This window comes from Homalodisca vitripennis, chromosome 2, assembly GCF_021130785.1.
Source record: "Homalodisca vitripennis isolate AUS2020 chromosome 2, UT_GWSS_2.1, whole genome shotgun sequence".
Taxonomy (NCBI): Eukaryota; Metazoa; Arthropoda; class Insecta; order Hemiptera; family Cicadellidae; genus Homalodisca; species Homalodisca vitripennis.
The window spans coordinates 95,379,493-95,399,094 of NC_060208.1; the positions used below are offsets into that span (position 1 = coordinate 95,379,493).

The window sequence follows — 19,602 nt, forward strand, 5'->3', positions numbered from 1 at the left end:
TTTTACATACGTGTATGAATAACTAAATTACAATATAATAGGAAGACCAAATAACTGTCAAGCGACTTTAATTACAAGTAATTAGATTTTATAAGTGACAATAGCCTAATTTTATTTCAATAAATATTGAATCAGGAATCAGACGGAGGAATTACTTTTTTGATTTAATGTTTAATTAAAATCTATGTAAGAACCACAGATTACCAATACTGAATAGTAAACCACTGCTGTTATAAAGAAAAATATTTTATAAATGTTTGTTCTCGGAAGAATTGCACAAAGGAAACCACATTGACGCTAATTTGTATAATTTGTGAAAAACTGAAAAACGACCCACCCTTCCAGGTAGACGTGGCAGACAAACCTAGTAGACTAACTGGTGTAGGATAAAATATTAGATACACGGTTTGAATACAAATATGTACTGTTTACTTTATGTTATTTACTAGCCACTTTTGATTACTTGCGTGATTTAATTGCTGCCATAAGATTACGATATATCGTAATCCCATCAATATGACAATAAATGTTTAATACATAGTAGTTAATGAAACTGTTGTTTATTAATTTATCGTCGGCCAATAATTTAGTGAATGATTCAGTTTGAGGGATATTAGTTCGTTTAAGAAAATGTTATATACTACAGTATTTTAATAAACATGTGTTCTCCTGTAAGCCATTTTTTTTAGAACTAAGATAAATATATTATTATATCCATGCCTAAATTACGACTTCATTAGATAGTTTATTTGCGAAACAAGAGATAATACTTCAATTATTAATATTTCAATGTTAAACATTTAACATTATTTCATAATTGAAGATAAATTATTATAAAATGCAGTTTATCAAGTTTTCTACTATTAAAACCAGTACATCAAGTTGTGATTAAAACATATTTACGTGTATAAAGTGCTCAAGCACTTCAAAGAAATAAAATTCTGTTTAAAGTGTAATAAATATACAATGTTTTGATATTCCGAAATTAATGAAACTTTGCTTCACGCTATAGTAAATTCAATATTAGCTTGAAAGGAATTCAATACGCGTGAAGCAAAGTTTCGTGTAATTTCATGTCTAACCACTCTACACAAAGTGTAGGCTAAGCTAGTAGGTAAGCCGCTTTACCGGACCAATACTCACCAAGTGAGGCTTACAATGGATCCTAATGTCCTCTCAATATACAGATTGTAGTACTGGAAAGCGACGTGGCTGTATACAGAATAAAGTTCTCCAGAATAAAATATTCCATTAGCGAATGTGTCGTTACGCTTTAAATCACGAAACACATGGTACAAGTATTTTTTTTCAATATATCAACTTTAACATGCAAATAAGACTATTTATAAAAACTAATCTAATTTTCCTTATATTTTTGCTTAATTATAATGACTATTGAACGGAGCAAAAATAAAGTTATATTATATATTTATATAATATATATTTATATTAAGTTAATTTATATAAAGTTATAAAATATTGAAACTATAAAGTTATTTTCTTATAGTTTCAAAGCTGGTGAAAGATAAATAATATTTTAAAAATCTAATTCATTGAAATTTACTTATGACAAAGTTTGACGAGCTACTCTGTAAATTATTTAGTAAAAATACGTGTTTTAGATGTTTTACCGAGAATAATTATTAAAATTTGTAGTTGTATAAAACATTTAAAAGCATTTAAGTGTAAATAATTAATATTTTCAACATCATCTAGTTCCCTAGTCCAACAGTTTTGGACACTAAGTAATGTTACAGCCTTAGTTGTCGGTTATTGCAAGTGGCAGAATCTATAAATGAACGTGAGCTCGAGTATAGAAATATCTTTGACAGCGTGGAAGTGTAGCAGGTAGACAAAGTTCAGCTATAAAGTAGAAGCGGTTGATTGGAGACGAACATTTTCTCTCCACCAATCGTATTTCAGTCCCTAGGCAACAGTTTGTCTTCGTCATTTGACATTTACCACCAGAAAAACATTCCGGCAACATCTACAATGTAAACGGAAGGTTGATACAAAAAAGTTTCTGATTTACTGACCAAAGGATTCCTGTGGTTTGTTTGTAATTATATTCTATTTTATCTTAGTTTGACATTTTCTAGTGATCCTTTTCATTTGAAAGAAATAGTTTTCCTTAAATACTTTTTTGTAACGTTTTACATATAACGTTTTATTAGATTTATTGAAAACATTTAGATAGACATTTTATTATACTCATTACGTAGCTATGGTAGGAAGAGTTGATTCGATGCGTACGTTGAAGAGTAACCTGTAGATTGCATTAGATTACTATAATGTAATCAAAAATATGTTTACAGAAAATATAACTATTTTAAAACACTTTTTTGTCTATTTTAAGACAACTAAAACGTCATTTATTTGTCTTCAAATTTCATCTGAATTCAAGTAGCTATATTATTTACTGATCTTAAATTAATATAAATATATTTATATTTTGCAGTATAAATTCTGGAATAAATATATAATAACTAACTTTGTCCACTTATTGATTTGTACAATTATTTTCCTTAAACTGTAATGTTTTAAATAACTTTGTTTTAACAAACACCCAAGAATATTATACTTTTACTAAACGTGGAAATTACAAACGAAATATATTCAAAATAATATTTTTATATATTATATGCGGTATAGGCTTAAGAGTTACATTGCCCGTAATTAGATATATGTCGCATTTATGAGGTAAGTAACATAGTAGGATCTAGGGTTTTTATGTAATAACAAAAAATATACATCTCTAATAAAACAAGAAATAAAAAATATATATACATATAATAAACCTGTTGTAATTTTAAAATAAGGATTTAAATAGATTACATATAAATAATAATAATAATTTTTTTAATAGAAACAATCTGTACCAATTTTCATTCTTAAGAATATACTAAATAATAAGACCATAACGTTTAAGAAGTTGAAACTGAAAGCTTTGCAAACACTTCTCTCTAGGTTGTTTTTCTAAAATCTGATCAAAACATGTTTGCAGCCTTCCAACACAATGTTTAGTTCAAAACCTTTCACCAAAATAAGGTAACATAATAAAGGTTTATTTAAACCCCAATTGACCTTATCATAAATGACATATTTGTAATTACAATTTGCGTTTTAACATCACTTAAAAAAGTATATATTTAAATCCTTGTAATAATGGCTCTATATTACCAACATAGAATATAGTTAATTAATAGGGGTATACTCTAGATGCGTAGTTTATCATTCAAACTTTATTGTAAATTAAATTGAATATACAATTTTGTACTAATTATGCTATAAAATATGATTTTATTACGTATTATCACTTGTTTCATGTATTTCCTTATTTAGTTAAGAAACTGCTTCAAATACCGAAGTAAAGACGTCATATTTTTTTAGTTCGCATTTTTAACGTAGCGTGTTGCGCTAATTTTAAATTTATAATAACATCTAATAAAAATTGAATACCTTTGTAAATTTTGAAATCAGGGAGTAAAAGTTTCTATAAGTTACCACTGTGTGGTAAAAATATATGTTTTTGGGTTTGTAGTCTAAGAAATGTCACTGACTAGAAGCTTTTGAATAATAAAAGAAGATATTTTGTTCCACTAAATTTTTACGGGATTCGTTGGTAACGTAAGTGTTCAGTATTTGATTTCCAATTAATTTCCCAACTATTATAACATAATTTAAAAACTTAATCAACTACTATTTGTGCGTAAACCTCATTATAATATTATGCTGAATGCATTAATCGAATTTGTGACTTTTGTTTTGGCTTTACTCTAAAGACCTAGGCTAAATCTACTCACCTACAGATTTACAGTATTTTTTTGAAATGTTTTCATATATGTTAATTGGAACTTCAACATGAAACTAAAATTCTATATTATTCCGGACTATTTTAAATTTTTATTGGAAGTGAAGGGTGGTACAATTTGACTATTTTAAAAATAAAAATGAAAATTCGAAGAGATATTGTAAAATGTTTAGAGAGATTTATCATTTCTTTCAATTGTAAACTGTCTAAAATATGTTATTTTTTTACAAACACCGTTACAGGTAAAAAAAAAACAAAATTACTGTTGTAATTTAGCAGTACTAAAAATTAACAAAAACTACCATTTGTAAGCAAGTAAAAAGTATTCATAACAAAAATATAAACTCAAAACAACATATAAATAGTATACATAAAAATTTATAACAAATCAACTAGCAATAAACAAGAATACAATCACTTATTTAATATAATGAAAAACTACGGTATATAAGTTATGCCAAACTATGGGTTATATAACTATGACGTTAAACATAACCTTCTGAAGTCACTTACACTATTATTATACATTTCTAAAGGTTCAGCCATTGAATTTTAAAGCCGCATCATTGAGACTGAGGAAAGGTTGCCGTCTTGAGGCAAAGTTAAAATAATACAAAGAGGAATAGCTAAAATATCACTACAGGCTTTAAGAATATTATGGAGAATAAGATCAGGACCAGATGATAACTTGGATTTAAGAATTATTAAAACTGGAAAAACATAGCTAACATCAAAGGTACATACATTGCAGCAAGGCAATTTAATGGGACTTCTTCTGAACACATGGCAGAAACAATTTCATCAATACTAGGAGGTGCCAAAAAGTTTTACTGAAAAGACTTTACAAAACACACTGCCACATCCTGGGAGTTAGTCAACTCTACGTTATTGTACTTCATACTGTCAGAGGAATGCACATGCTTTCTCACACGTTTGATGTAAGACCAAAAATTTGTTGGGTCCCTGCGCATCAATTTTCCTATGCTAAAAATGTACTTTTCATAAACAACTCTAATGTCTCTCTTGACTTTCGCCCTAAAATGACAAAATATAGCGTAAACTTCAGAATATCTCGGATCATTAACGTTTTTTTAATTTTAATTTTTTTTATATTTGTATTTATTTTTTAATATTTAAAATTATACTAGATGTATACCAGACTGGATATTAGGACTATGCACACTATCTCTTCTTTGGGTAAAAATGATCAAGGACACTATAAACAACAGCATACAAATATTGTAAGGCCTTACCAGGATCTTGAAACTGAGACAATTGTATCCAATCATACTTCCTTAAACTTGTGTATATTTCCAAGAAATTCGCTTTCCAGATTGCAATTGTAATCTGTGGAAAATTCTGTTTTGGAATGTGTCGATTCAAATTACAAACTTAATAAAAGAATAGGATGATGATATCCAAACCAACCAAACAATCACTACTTTTTATGACACTTAGGGCGGGAACGTTAGAAAACATGAGATTAAGAGTTTTATTATTACAGTTGAGAATATTATTGAAACTGACCAAATTGTAAAAACTTTTCTGCAATAATTATCACCAGCAGCCATATCATAATCCGATCCAGAAATTGTAAGACTAAAATAACCCACTACACACTTGTAATTATTCTACGGATGAAGCGTAAAACTTATTAATCAAAGTTTGATACTTTTTAATGCGAGCGTTAGGTCTGAAATAAACAGTAGAAATGTAAACAATGTTTTTGGAATGATTACGTAGCTTAATAAACAAATAATCACCACCCCAATCGATCAGGTGTGAAGAATGTGTGTAAGAACGGTCACGAGTACACGACCCCCCCACCCACGGTTGGTTGCGCATCACGGTCCCTGCGATACACAACATAGTTGTCACTGAACAACTCAGAAGAGTAAACACTCTCAATTAACCATGCTTCTGTTAGTAAAACTACGTCATAAATGTTACTGAGTACATTTGTTTAAAACTCTCTGACTTTTTACATAAGCCCTTGTACTTTCTGGTAATAAATAGATAAATTAACTACTTCAATATTAGCCTAAAAAGTATGAAATCCATAACAACCCTTAAAATACTAAAAACCAATCAAAAAGTTCAAAATAAAAGGCTAATGATTTAATTCTTAAATTACACGATTATATGGCTAAGGATAATAGGCCTAGTAGCAAAGCAAAAACTAAACAACAAATTTTCGTAAACAATTACAGCCTAGTTACAAACTTGCCATGTACGAATAGGAATTTATTACCCTCGCTTGGACCCCTTGTGACTGCCTGATCCATATCCTAGTGTTGGACGTCCAAACGTAGCTCTTGCCCTTCTCTTTGGCCTTGTCTCGTGTAGCCTTCAGAAGGTTGCGGTTCTCCGGAGTAAGGGATTCGTTGACATTGATGATATTGTCAGAGACGAAACCCAAGTCAGAATCCTTCAGAGTGCGCGTGTAATTCCTCTTGTTCAGAAAACGATCCTTATAGAGTTGCCTGACAAACTTAACAATAATATGCCGAGGCCTATTGGGTAACCGGTCTGAGGGTCGATTTCCTAGGCGATGAACAGCATCTATATATTAACAGGGTAAATAAATAAACATTTATAAACTTTACTGTTAATATGTTGCTGACTACAACACTTTATTCCTTTATACCTGTAACATTTACCCGTTGTATTGAAAGAAACGTGTGTAAAACAGTATCTCAGGTTTTAAGAAATTTAAATAAAAATATTGAAGTGTGAATAAACAAAAATGTATGCGTTGATTACGAAAAAGCATTTACGTGATTAAAATGCAACGATTAAAAATTTTCATGACGTAGGAAGAGTTTTTTATGAACAAAATCTGATAATATCGTTGTTTGTAAAACTTTAAAAAATAATGTTTTAAAAACTAATAAGACAGTAATACACACTGGTTGTACTCATTATCATTATACCGTGTATTAAATTAGAATTATTATTGTAGATACTACGAGGCACTACCCGTCTCTGACCATTAGGAGAATGCTAAAATGAATAAATGTATTGATCACTTTAGCAATAAATTACTAGGATCGAGGTAGTGCCTTCATCAAAATTCCACCCGCTGCAGCGGCAAGCTTAAGCCTAAAATCCCTGTAATACTTTGATCGTTAGTTATATTGCAGATTCATGTTGGCTTTAAAAACTGCATACCTATAACTATAATCTATATCGTCATATCGTAATCCTATAATTTTCGCAGTATTAGAGGATAATATAATGCGCATTTCATCATTATTTTGATATTTATTAGTTATAATCATAATTTAGTAATGATCTTAAAAAAAGTAAGTTGACGACTGAGTTTTATATATTTTACGTATCTCATTGATTAACCAAGATGTTAATCCAAATTATTATATCTTCAAACCGGTAATTTATCAGTTTTATGTGTTTTTAAATGCGTTCTTATGTACTCAGGGTTACGTTTTGAACGCCACCATATTTGACATAATATGTCCTAAGAAAAATAGTGTGTAAAACGATTTTTTTTAAATATTAAGACGATGTTTAAAATCCTAATCTAGAAAGAGAGAATGCGTCTATAAATCCTGAACTACATCATCTTGTACTAAAGATATGTACAGATTAAAAAAAAACCTTGATGTTTCTGTTTCCATTGTTTAGTATATGACTTATTTGATCATCTTACCAAAAATTTAGGCATTAATAGTAATACTATATTGTTTTATATCATTGGAATAGTATTGCATAAAATGAATAATTTATAATTTAATAAGAGCAACAAACATTTGTTGGAAAACGTAAGAACTTATTAAAAAATGATGTTAACTAAGTTTAATTTTGTGAATACTTTAGGAATTCAGTTAAACTCTCATGTAATCGTGGTATCACTGATGTGGATTATTGAATGCTGCAGACAAATTTGTGTATTTAATTGGTGCTCACAAAAACACGGGTTTACCCTCCGACTTCAGGATTCCGAAGCATTGAACTTTAAACTTAATTATTCTGAAGTGGATCACAAAACTAAAATATCGTTCAGTGACCATTACTTATTTTTAGGAGTTTTATTATGCCATTTGAAAAGACACGCATAAGATGTAACTGTTATTCAATAGAAACTTGAATTAAATTAAACTGGGTTGCTGATTGTTAATTATAGTATTATTTCACACCAAGTATATTTTAACAGTCGTAGCGTTAAAACATCTATATTACATAAAAATACATATATTATATTTATTTAGTAAGTGAGAACATTTATAGAACATATCTGTGGATCATTATTACCAATATTCAACAGAATTAACATTTATTAATTTTATAACTCTGAACAATGCTTTAAATTCAAAGTGCTTTATACAAGAACAATTACTAAAAATTTTATTGTTTACGAGTCAATAGTACTGTAGTATTTTCATTTTATGTATATACCATTCTTTTGCGTTCTTACAACTTTTAAATTATAGGATTATTTTAAATACGTTGCAATATAGTTTAGTCAACACTACATATTCCTCGACCTCCAACGAACCAGTTTAATGCACAATCAAAAATTAGTAAAAGCTTACTTATGTTATTTCATACATAATGTTCATATCAATAATATTTTAAAAATGTATTAACCTTTCCTTTTTTATGTTGTAGGTATGCTAGAGACTGCAGATTTATAAAACTGAAGGTTTGTGTTGAATCCATATATATTTCGTAACAAAACTAATGAGACATAAAGTACACAATTGTTATATTTTCTGTGTTGCATTTTTAATATAGAGCAATAATGTATTCTCCAATGAACTATATTTCCTGCATCGTTTTGTCTACAAGCAAATATAATTTTAAATAGCTGAACTTCAATAAATAACTTTTATAGAATTTCCGATAAAAGACATTGATAAGTTTTAGACATAATATTATTTCGTTTGTCATTAAATACAAACTGTAATATATATATATATATATATATATATATATATATATATATATATATATATTACAGCACAGCATATATTTTCTGTATCTGCGTTTTACACGCGTTTTACATGAGTTTTATTCGCAAGTCATAGAAACAACTTTTTGGTATCTAATATAGTTATTCTTGTATGTCGACAAGCATGACCTCTTACAATTTGTATAGTGCCTGTTATGTAATATAGCAGAATGAAATAAAAAATACATTTGGTATTCCAATGGCTGCTTTAAATGCTAGAATGCGGCAGAGCAGCATTATTGGGAGTCCGCAGACAGTTATGTATGGAGCAGTTCGGACCTCCCATCGACTCGGGAACCGAGAGATAAATTCTACATTTTATCTCAGTCAGTCACGGCATCGAATCCTGTATGAATGTTTTCGTTAGTTGAAGAGTCAATAATCAAAAACTTTAAAACAATCAATAGGTTATTTGTACTTTTAGATTTTAACTATAAAATCTATTTGTTGTAATTAAACTTTTAAATACACCATTAATTTCCATTCAAGTTTGCTAAAAGGACATGAAAATTTTCGATTACTAAGATAAAATACTTTGTGGAGAAATAAAATTATATTTAAAGCTATCCATGTTATTTTTAAAACCTTCAGTTATGAATGCACTGTTGTTATGAATGTGGATTATTTTACTCACAAAACAGTCACACTACGTTTTATTACATCAGATTATAACCAGATTCATATAACAAGTATAGAAGTAAGACATATGACGGATTTCAATTAATGCAGTTTAATTGTATTTCTATTCATGTAACTAATTCTTGCAACGATATTAATATTGCTACTGGCTATTTTCTGAATTTTAGTGAAGAATGAGGATAGCTAGAAGATTACTTAACGTCATTATAATATACGGAGTGATAAACACTTTGTATGCATTTTTTATAATTCTGGCATTTACAGGTTGACTGAATAAAATTAAAATCAGATACCCACAATCACAATCACATCGTAGGTCTTTTATATTAAAATACAATAAAAAGCAGCTCGATAAGCGACCATCTTGGCTTAGCCTATCAAGAAATACTTTTACGCATTTATTGTTGTACCTGTTAAAGATGTGTTACTATAAACATACACAACTAATATGCGTATAAACGCTTTTTAGTTTATGATATTTTATTCGCTTATTTCTGAAAAATGTTTACTCCTAATTTCACAGTTATAATTTCCTGACAGATATACTTTAATATATTTTGTATGCTTATTCATTGTACCTATAAAATTAGCTACCTCCTACTAATTCTATGATCAAAAATAGGACCAAGTGGTTGACGTTCTATATTTTTCTTCTGGCGTAAAATTCATCGTCTTTAACCAGCTACATGGGGACCAGGTCCTACACAGAATTTATACTTCGGTTTAAACATGTATTAATAATACGTGGAAACCATAAAATTACATCTTCCACTACGCTAAATTTAATTATATGTGAAAAGTTTATAATAAATTTTATTAGTGTATAACTTTTTTCATAGCTTATGTTTATTATTTCAGATTATGCACGTGGTAACCTTAAACATTTATATCTAAGTCGAATGCTTCAATATAACGTTGAAATCCTTACACATTACGTTTTTAATTTATAGCAATAACAAGGTTGTATAACAATAACTTTTCTATTATTAACGCGTGACATCTTATTGCCATAGGCTGCTTGCACAAACTATGTACTGGTAAAAATCTATAGATATATAATTATTGAGGTAAAAATTGTATATATGATAAGCGTTAAACGTGTGTTATTCAGCTCACAATACAGTATGCTTGTCAATAAACAAAATTGGGACAACGATTACAGTACTTGGATAAGATTTAATTCAAGCAATTGTATGATTATGTGTGTAAAAAAGGTCAGAGGCAAAAATAGAGAAATTTTATTCTTCAGATTGAAAATCATTCCATAAATTAATTGATTTATCCTCAATTCTCATTAGGTTGGACATATTCCTAAGTGAAACTAAAATTCACGCAACGTTTTCATATTTTAAAACCTAATTCTATATAATTATTATAGGAAATTAAACATTAATGTTATAAAAATATTCACAGAACATTAAGTAACATTTCGACGTACAAGGTAGAAGTTCGTATATCATATCACTCGTATCAAGCTTCATTAAAGTTTATAAAAATATCATATGCACAGTTAGACTTTGAAAATAATCAACTGGATTCCATGTTTCCTTTGGTCCTTGTGTGAGCCAATAACTAAAACATGTAACAGTGAAATTAGAATCGTGTAACACAATGTCAATTCTACATAAAATAATTAGCAAGGCTAGTGTGGTCGTCGTGGCTTGTATAGAAGTCTCATCGGTAACGACCTTTTCAAGCCTCTCTTTAACCTATAAACACTTCACTCTACCTAAAAGTTCATTCAGTTCGTTCTTGAGATATTGTGCGGACATTCAGAAAAGTTTCAGACAAAAATTACATTTATCCAGCTCCTCGAATGATATTTATGTGCGTGTTAATATAAAATGATAAGCAAATACATATAACACGAACATAAGGTAAAAGATAAAACTGTTAGCCACACTGTTTGAAATTGGTAAATACTTTTCTACTTCACAAACAAACAGATAAACTAGGTTTTCTCTTCTGAAGATATAAATCAGAGAAGTTTGCTCTAACTCTCAAGGGTGAAAGTTTCAGTCGGTCAGAATATATTTCTGTTACTCCATCAGTCGAAACGTCAGTCTACGACTAATTACTATATAAGAAGATTTAGTTTCTTTTGGAACTAAATACTTATTATATAACGTTGTCTATCAATTAAGGAGGCAATGTACATTAAGTAAAATCTAAATTAGCTAAAATTAATTAGCTAGATTTGGTAAAATCGCAAACTTAGTTTGGTAACTATAAAAAATATACTATCATGCAAATTAGCTAAATGCAGTTTGAACTAGTTTAATCAACTAACATATAAATAAAATTAATTTGTTTTAAAAATCAACACATGGTCCATATATATTTCGTAACTTACACCAAGGTATATTTAAAGTACAATTTGCCTCCCTAATAACAGTATTAAGGAAAAATTATAATTTTTTAAATAAAAAATGTCATTATTTAAAAAACTATAAAAATGTAGCGAAAACAGATGTTGCAAACAGCTAGACCGATTTGGTTAGTGAATTGTTTAATTAAGAGGAAATTAACTTTTTTTCTCTTTAAGTAACAGGAAATCTTATATAAAGAGGACGATCGAAAAAGTTTCCCGGAATAATTCAGAATTCATAAAACTAATAATATTATTTATGTTCTTTAATCAAAAACCTATCTAACACTAAACAGTTGTTGGCTCAGTCATCTGTTGTTCTTGAAAACTACTGTGTTTAAATTTTAACTTTAGAAATTATCTCTATGTAAAAGTTAACCCACACTCATTACTAATTGCCCAACTAATATGTGTTATATAGAGGGATTAAAATGGGCTTGAAACCTCTACAGTAGTTATACTTTGTTTTTCAACTCACTGATGTTATACGACGATGAAATTTGTTACACAAACTTATTATGCTGAGACTAGAAAAAAGAATTATTTATTGACCGACAATTATATGGTTTGCATACCTTATAAAAACTTTATTTTTTGCAACTTCCTAATTTCTTAAAAAAGATTAAATATTACACACAAGTTGCTCATCACCTAAGTAGATTTAGTAAATAAGTTTAAAGAAGATCAACCACACATCTGGGGTTAAATGGGGCCAAAACATCAAAATACACGATTTTACTGTGTATAAACATCCCGACGTCTTATAAAAGATGACAATTTACTCATTTATATTCCGCCCTCAACAGACTGCTAGATCCGAAATACATTTAACAGCCAACCTCTTAAGTAGTAAAATTTTGACCAAAGTAGACTTTTCAAACAATTTTTCTTGATCGAAAAACGCTACTTCCGGACTATCGCTAAAAATACCTGCACCGGAAGAAGATAATTCTAAATGTAAGTATAGGTTGTTTGACCTAAGAATAATTTAGACATATATATGCACAGTATATATTTTCTTTATCGGGATCAAATGCTAACGCTACTTCACCTTAAAAGTACCGTAGACAGCAAGTAAAATTCATTGACTGGAATTAATCACTTTTTACTGGAGTGGACCTTTCAGACAGACGTATTAATATTTTCTTGATCGGAGCAATAACCCAAACCCTATTGCGGCACCTGAATAAGATTTAAATAACAATTAGTAGCCTTTTTTTACCGAAGAATATATATTTTCACACTTATGTGGGTATGTATATTTTCTTGATCGGGAAAGCTATGTAAACAGTTTTATGGAACAAGAAATCACTAAACCATAAGTATATATATATATATATACACCTATATATATATATATATATATATATATATATAGGTGGGGTTTTTACGCCCACCTAAGGGCTACAAAAGCACTGTAAGTAGTATAGACAGGAAGTAAATTACAAGCGCCAGAATTATACGCATTTTTACTAAAGGTATCCAAGAACTACAAGTATTTATTTTCTTCATCAGGGCAATGAGTTCATCTCAAATGTGGGCATACCTTATACTTACATTGAAAGTAAATTATACGACCTGAAGTCATTAAATAAGTGTTCTCAATCGTACGAGTTCTATTGAATTGGATACATATTAAACCAGAAATTGATTACAACGATGTAAAGCAAATTCTTCTTATCAATATATGTTATTGTTCGGGGCTTAAAGACAAACTCATATGTAGCGTTGGAAGGATATTATTAATCATTCGAACCAGAAATGCCTCTACTCGCACAAAACAGATAACAGAGTCGGTCACAATTTCGTTCTAATTAACTTCTATTTCTCTTAACCATGAACACTGAGATAATATTTGCCTGTTGTATAACTACTTTCTTTTTGTAAATTATCGTAGATATCCATCCAATTTATCATAGCTGCTTTGCTCATATGTATGACATTGTGTTTGAAGCCGTGGTTAGTAGCTGGTAAAAATGTAAATTAGGACTTCAAAATAATGTAATTAGTGTGAACAATTCTACATGTAAGCGTATTATTTTTATGTTTTGAACAGACCAATTGCGTGAATCATTGCTTCATATACAAGTAGAACTCGGAAACAGAGTGGTATTTAAGTTCTGAAATATAAATGATCTATTCTCTAAAGTCAAATATTATAATCTACAAGCATACATTTTTAAGAAATTAGATTTATCTTAAACTGCCATTTTTTACATACCTGTAGTCTTTGTATAACTTTCTAATCAACTCTCCATCCTGCTATTTAGTGAATCTACTACTTGAAACGTTAGGTTCATTACTGAGAAGCGGCAATCTCCAATAAATTAAGAAACTTAAAATTCAATAATAAGTTCTACATCTTGTAGATTTTTAGGGAGCCTTAAATTCCATGGAACTTGACCACAAGACATATCATCTCTTACACACGTATCCACTACCATGGCACTGTGTCTTCTAAAATCAGTTCCTTTTCCGTCCGCGTGTTCACCAATAAGATAACTTTTGATAGAAGTATCCTAAATTTCGAGAAGTGGTAAATTGCTTTTTTCTGATGCAAGAGTTAACTTTATTCATGTTATGGTGAATGTATTAAAGCGCAACCCCTCTGTCTATATGTCTGTCCATCTGAAACTTTTTGTTATGACTTTAGATGTAAAGGTCCTTGTGAATTAAAACTGTATATATAATAGGTTTCTATTCTTGCAAGATAGAATTGATTTCTTTTTGAAAAAAAAAAATTAAGGGACTATCTACCTTCAATGAGATAACTCCTAATGGAAAGGTTTTAGCGATTAAAAACATAGTGTAAAAGTTTCCGTTGGTCCTAGAAAATACTATATTAATTTTGAAATCGAAAGAGTAATCCACCTGTACGTATATAGGTCTGTAAAATAATATTTTCTTTACGTTAAGTTGTGACCTTCGATTCTCGGTTAGATTGGTTTATCGTATTAAAACTTAATAATTACACAAACGAACCACACATTAATTAACTCTCTGAGGCTTCACCATTAGCCTTTGTGTGATGTCCTGGACACGTGTCAAGTTAGACCGGAGTAACCACCACAAAGCTTTCATTGTCTCACTGGAAAGGTGGTCACGATTCATGATAGAACAATCTCCGTCTTTGTAACGACGATAAATTTGCATGTCCGTACTTTGTGTTACAACCAGAATTACTTGACAATTCATGCTGTTATATATTTAATAAATATTAGCCTGCATCCCTTACTTTAGTAAGCCCATTTTACTTACTTTACTAACTTTTAACTTAGTTAGCCCATTACTACATAGCATATATAATATAGAAAAAAATAAAATATCTTAAAGACTTTTTATCCGTAAAGTGATATCTCAACGCATTGGATGGAATTATTACTCAGGTTATTATGCAAAGGGAAGATTAATAAAAATTCGTGAACATTAAAAGAACTGAAATGTTTAACGGTTAGTATTATGCTGAGTTTTAGTGTGCGTTTTCATTTGGTAAAAAATAATCAATGTAAAGTTTTATCTTATAATAACGTGACCTAGAAAATATTGTTGATTTCAATACGTAGAGGAAATTTTCGTAATAAAATACTAAGAATAACAAAATATTTTATTAAGTCTTAAATAATCATATTAAACGAATACATACGTATTCTCTAAATTAATTTGAAGATATGTGAAAATCTCATTGTTCATTGTGATTTATATAACGTGTTTGGTTAAAACATTATAAATTTCCAAGCCTGACTGTTGTCACGTGAAGCAGGTGTGTGAGTTGCCATTAGCCCATAAAATTCGCTATCAGGGCCATTTATCCCTCTCTAGAGGCCATACATACTTTATGTCTCGGAAACAGGCTCCTGCATGTTTCGCGAAGCTAATCTAATGTCAGAAGAGACCTAGTTCTTATTCGTTGTTAATTTTAATAGAAAATATAAATAAGTACATTTGATAAAATAAGTATAGTTACTTTTCAATAATTGTATATTATCCTTATTCATTGAAAGTTGAGTTGGAATATGTCCACATGGCCAATCACTTTAGAGATTACTTTTCCATGTTAAATAGATGAAATAAAGGTTATAGAAATTTCAGTTTTCTTTTATTTCAATTCTTAATGTGTTGACAAACCCAGTACATATGTAGTCGCATAGTGGGTTCTATTCCAATTATATCATTAATAACGTTGAGCCGTTAAAAATTAATATTAAAAATTAGATTTAGAGTGTTCCACCATAGTTAGATAAGAGGATAGTAGGGAATGAGACAGTAGACAGATTGGCTATTCATCGGTTCAAAATCCTTTTGTGGCCTGGCTAAGAGTATTAATTATAAATACAGGCACAAATTGGGTGAATGCAGGCGTGGAAAGCCTTCCAGGTCTGAAACAAGCGAAAGCTCTCATAGATGCTTTATCGAAAGTCAATAAAGCTATTCTAACATTTGAAATACCGTACATTGGATTATTCTCCAACATGTCCCACTTAACTACCAACTTTTAAACTTTTAAAGCTTTCAATCAAAAGATACCAAACGTTTGTAACTGAAATACCAATAAAGAAGTATCAACCGAAACGTCTATGAGTTGGGCACTCGTAGCTTTTATAAGAAGTCCAAGAAGACTGCTATACTAACTGCTTTATCTATGAATAGGAGGCATTAAACTTGCTGAGTTGGGAGGTTTAGGTGGTTGGGACGTCTCGAGGTTTATCTACATATTTCTCAGGTTAGTGCAGAAAGGGGCTTTTTCCTGTTCGATTAACCATATCGTGTGAATGAATTAATTAATGTTTTTTCCTCATAAAAACAAAGTTCACAACCTATATACAAAAATAGGAAACGATCTCCACATAGAACTTTAAGCCTGTGTGTAGAGATGGAGACGTGATCAGCAGCATGAATATATACTAAATTACAGAATAAGTATTTTAAAATCTTCGTATGGAAAACATGAAATTTCAAGTATGAATATGTATAAATAATATCATGTATATACTCGTAGTATAAGAAAAAATACATAAAACCTACAAAAAAGCAAGTGTGTACAATAAGATGAATTCTAAATAAAAACATTAGAAATGAAAATTTAATGAGGAACTATTAATAAATATTAACGAGAATATTAATTTAATTTATCAAAAAGAGAAAGATAATATCGATAACCATTTATTTGGAGGCTAAAAACGGTATTAAAGACGGTTAAAGCGCTAAAGTACATTTTTGGATCAGTAAACGGCACGATTCCACCATGTGCGCCAAAAGCATAAAAACGCCCATGTAATAATATTATGACTGCGTAATATACATGAAGTTTTGAGATATGTACTGAAAACACCTCGTAGCTTTATCTGATTAGTTAGTGCAATAGCTAAATCAAAAATATGTATTACCGTAAATAATATAACAAGGCTCAAGATAACTTTTTGTATATAGAAATATATGTGTTTTCCGACCATTAGTTGACAAATATTTCACTTTTTACAAATAATTATAACTTATATTATTACCTGAAACAAAAACAAAACACTTAAAACTTGGAAACATAAAAAAGTGTGTTAGCTGTGACCACAACATCAAAGGACTCCGTATTATTTCAAGTACCTAACCTTGAACACGTAATCGTAATATTCTACAAAAGAAACTTTATTATTGTTTAAATGCGTTATCTTACAAAATGAGAGTAGTTTATCATTTCAAAAGTGTTTGTATTAATTCTAGGTATGCAAGTAGAGTTAAAATACTTTACTGATGTAAATAATTATAAAAATGTTTTAAATATTTATTAGGATAGTCAATATTTGTACATAAAATACATAAAAAATATATTTAGTTGAAATCAGTTTTACAAGACTTTTTACCTCCTTATATCCACGAAACAAACAACGTGGATTGGGCTGGTATTTAAGCAGCTTTGCCAGTCCAGATTCTACCAAGTGGGCTTACAGTAGTAGCTTCTAATGTTTTCTCCAAATACATACTGCAACACGGAAAAACTGCCGGGTTGTTTACAGAAAACATTGATATCTTATACTTACTTTATTTTAACGTGACCTATAACTTTTACTCTAATTCAAGTTGACGAACTTTCAATAAATAAACTTGTCTATAATCCCTTTGAAACACAAACAACAATGTTATGCTATTTGAAATATATGGATAAACTCCACTTATAGTACCATTTTCATTGTCAAAAATAGTAGCTTTTTGGTGGAAATTTTATTTTTAGACTAAAGTATTCTATATTTTATTAGAGTAAGTAAAACGCTACTATAGTACCGAAATCAGATTAAAATGGGTAGATACAATTATTTTTGACCTTGGTAAACCTTTTAGAACAACTGTCTCAATCGGGACAGGAATGCAAGTGTTATTATGAATGTGGAATTGCCTAAGACTGAAAGTTAGTTATTTTAAATACAACTATAACAATAGAAAAAGACATTTTAGATTTTGGTCCTATGTATGTATATATTTACTTCATATGGGCAACAAGCTCAAAAGCTACCATGCCTGACATCATTAGACCAAAAGTATAGGCCCTTTTTTACGTAAGTACACTTTTGAGACCAATGTGTATTATATTTTAAAAATTGTAGAAAAATTGTGAACGGTATTAAAAATTAGATTCTAATGGCAAGAAGTAGCCACGTCTTTGACCAAAGCAGACATTTAAAACTAACTATTTTGATCGGGACAAAGCCAACGCTACTTTGGCACAGAGAATACCTGAGATTGATGGTATATTATGATGGCCGGATCTAGACGCTTTTTGACGGAAGTAGATGTGTATTTATTTTATTGATTGCGGTAAGAATGCTTTTTTCCTATGCTAAACGTAAAATAAAACCAGTGGCACTTTTGTTTAGCTTTTGAACTTCGTAACAATGAACACGTTAAGATTACTAAGATAAAGATGTTTACTTCATATTCAAAATCATTTTAGGAGTACACAACATCATATTATAAATGATTTCAATAAGAATACTATGGCAGAAAATATTCCACTACTCTGACCTAAGAAATTCAAAATTTCACTCAAATTTTTGGAGCTACTCACTGAAATATCATTGTATTTTGCAAAAAATTTGTATTTCATTCGTAGACTATTAATAAAAAATGTTTCACATTTCAATTTAAGAATTCGAAACCATTCCTACTTTTACGTAATATTCGATTATTCTGTACAGGAATGGACCAGGAGACATAAATAAATAATCCAGTTACCATTAGTTGTTTTAAGGAGTGTTTAATTAAAAAAGTTAAGCATTTTATTTACATGTTTTTAAATAAAAAACCAGGTGCAAACCAAGGGTAACTAGTTGTATTATATAAGACTTTTTTGAATAATAATACTTTAGCCCATAAAATTGTACAGGAATATTTTTATATGCCCTATATGCGTAATAAGAAAGGATAAAAAATACAGCTGGGAAGTATTGAAAATACTAATAACTATGTAGAAGTGCGTATTTTATAACCATTTTTACGAAGAAGCTGTCAAACCATTTCTTATTACATCTCATAGGCAATGCACTACCTATGTAGTTGAAAATATCCACAAATCATATTTATGTGTTATAGTTGCAAAATCAGTAGTTATTGAAAGTTGCCACTTTATATGTTGTAAAGAATTTAGGAATGCCAAAATAGTAGTAAGTTGTGTGAATGGAGTTAATGTGCCATGTTAAAACTTGTACTGTCTTCCTACACGTAGCCCAACATCATTGTCCTTTATCTATGCACCAGTTTAGCTTCTACCAAGGGGATTAACAGTAGTAGCTTCTAATATATTCTACAAATACAGATTGCAACACGGAA

The 19,602-nt window shown here is 29.6% G+C and overlaps 1 protein-coding gene across 2 annotated transcripts in view; it reads left to right on the forward strand.

Annotated features, from left to right (window-relative positions):
* Positions 1–19,602, forward strand: part of LOC124354375 (neuroligin-4, Y-linked-like) — a 275,822-nt gene that overhangs the window by 198,580 nt on the left and 57,640 nt on the right. Inside the window, exon 1 of one of the 2 annotated variants that reach the window (XM_046804780.1) lies at positions 8,362–8,474. The exons of the other annotated variant lie outside the window; for it this stretch is intronic. The gene's annotated coding sequence lies outside the window, so the exon portion shown is untranslated. Of the gene's footprint in view, positions 1–8,361; positions 8,475–19,602 lie in introns of those variants that run through there. 2 annotated transcript variants of the gene reach the window in all.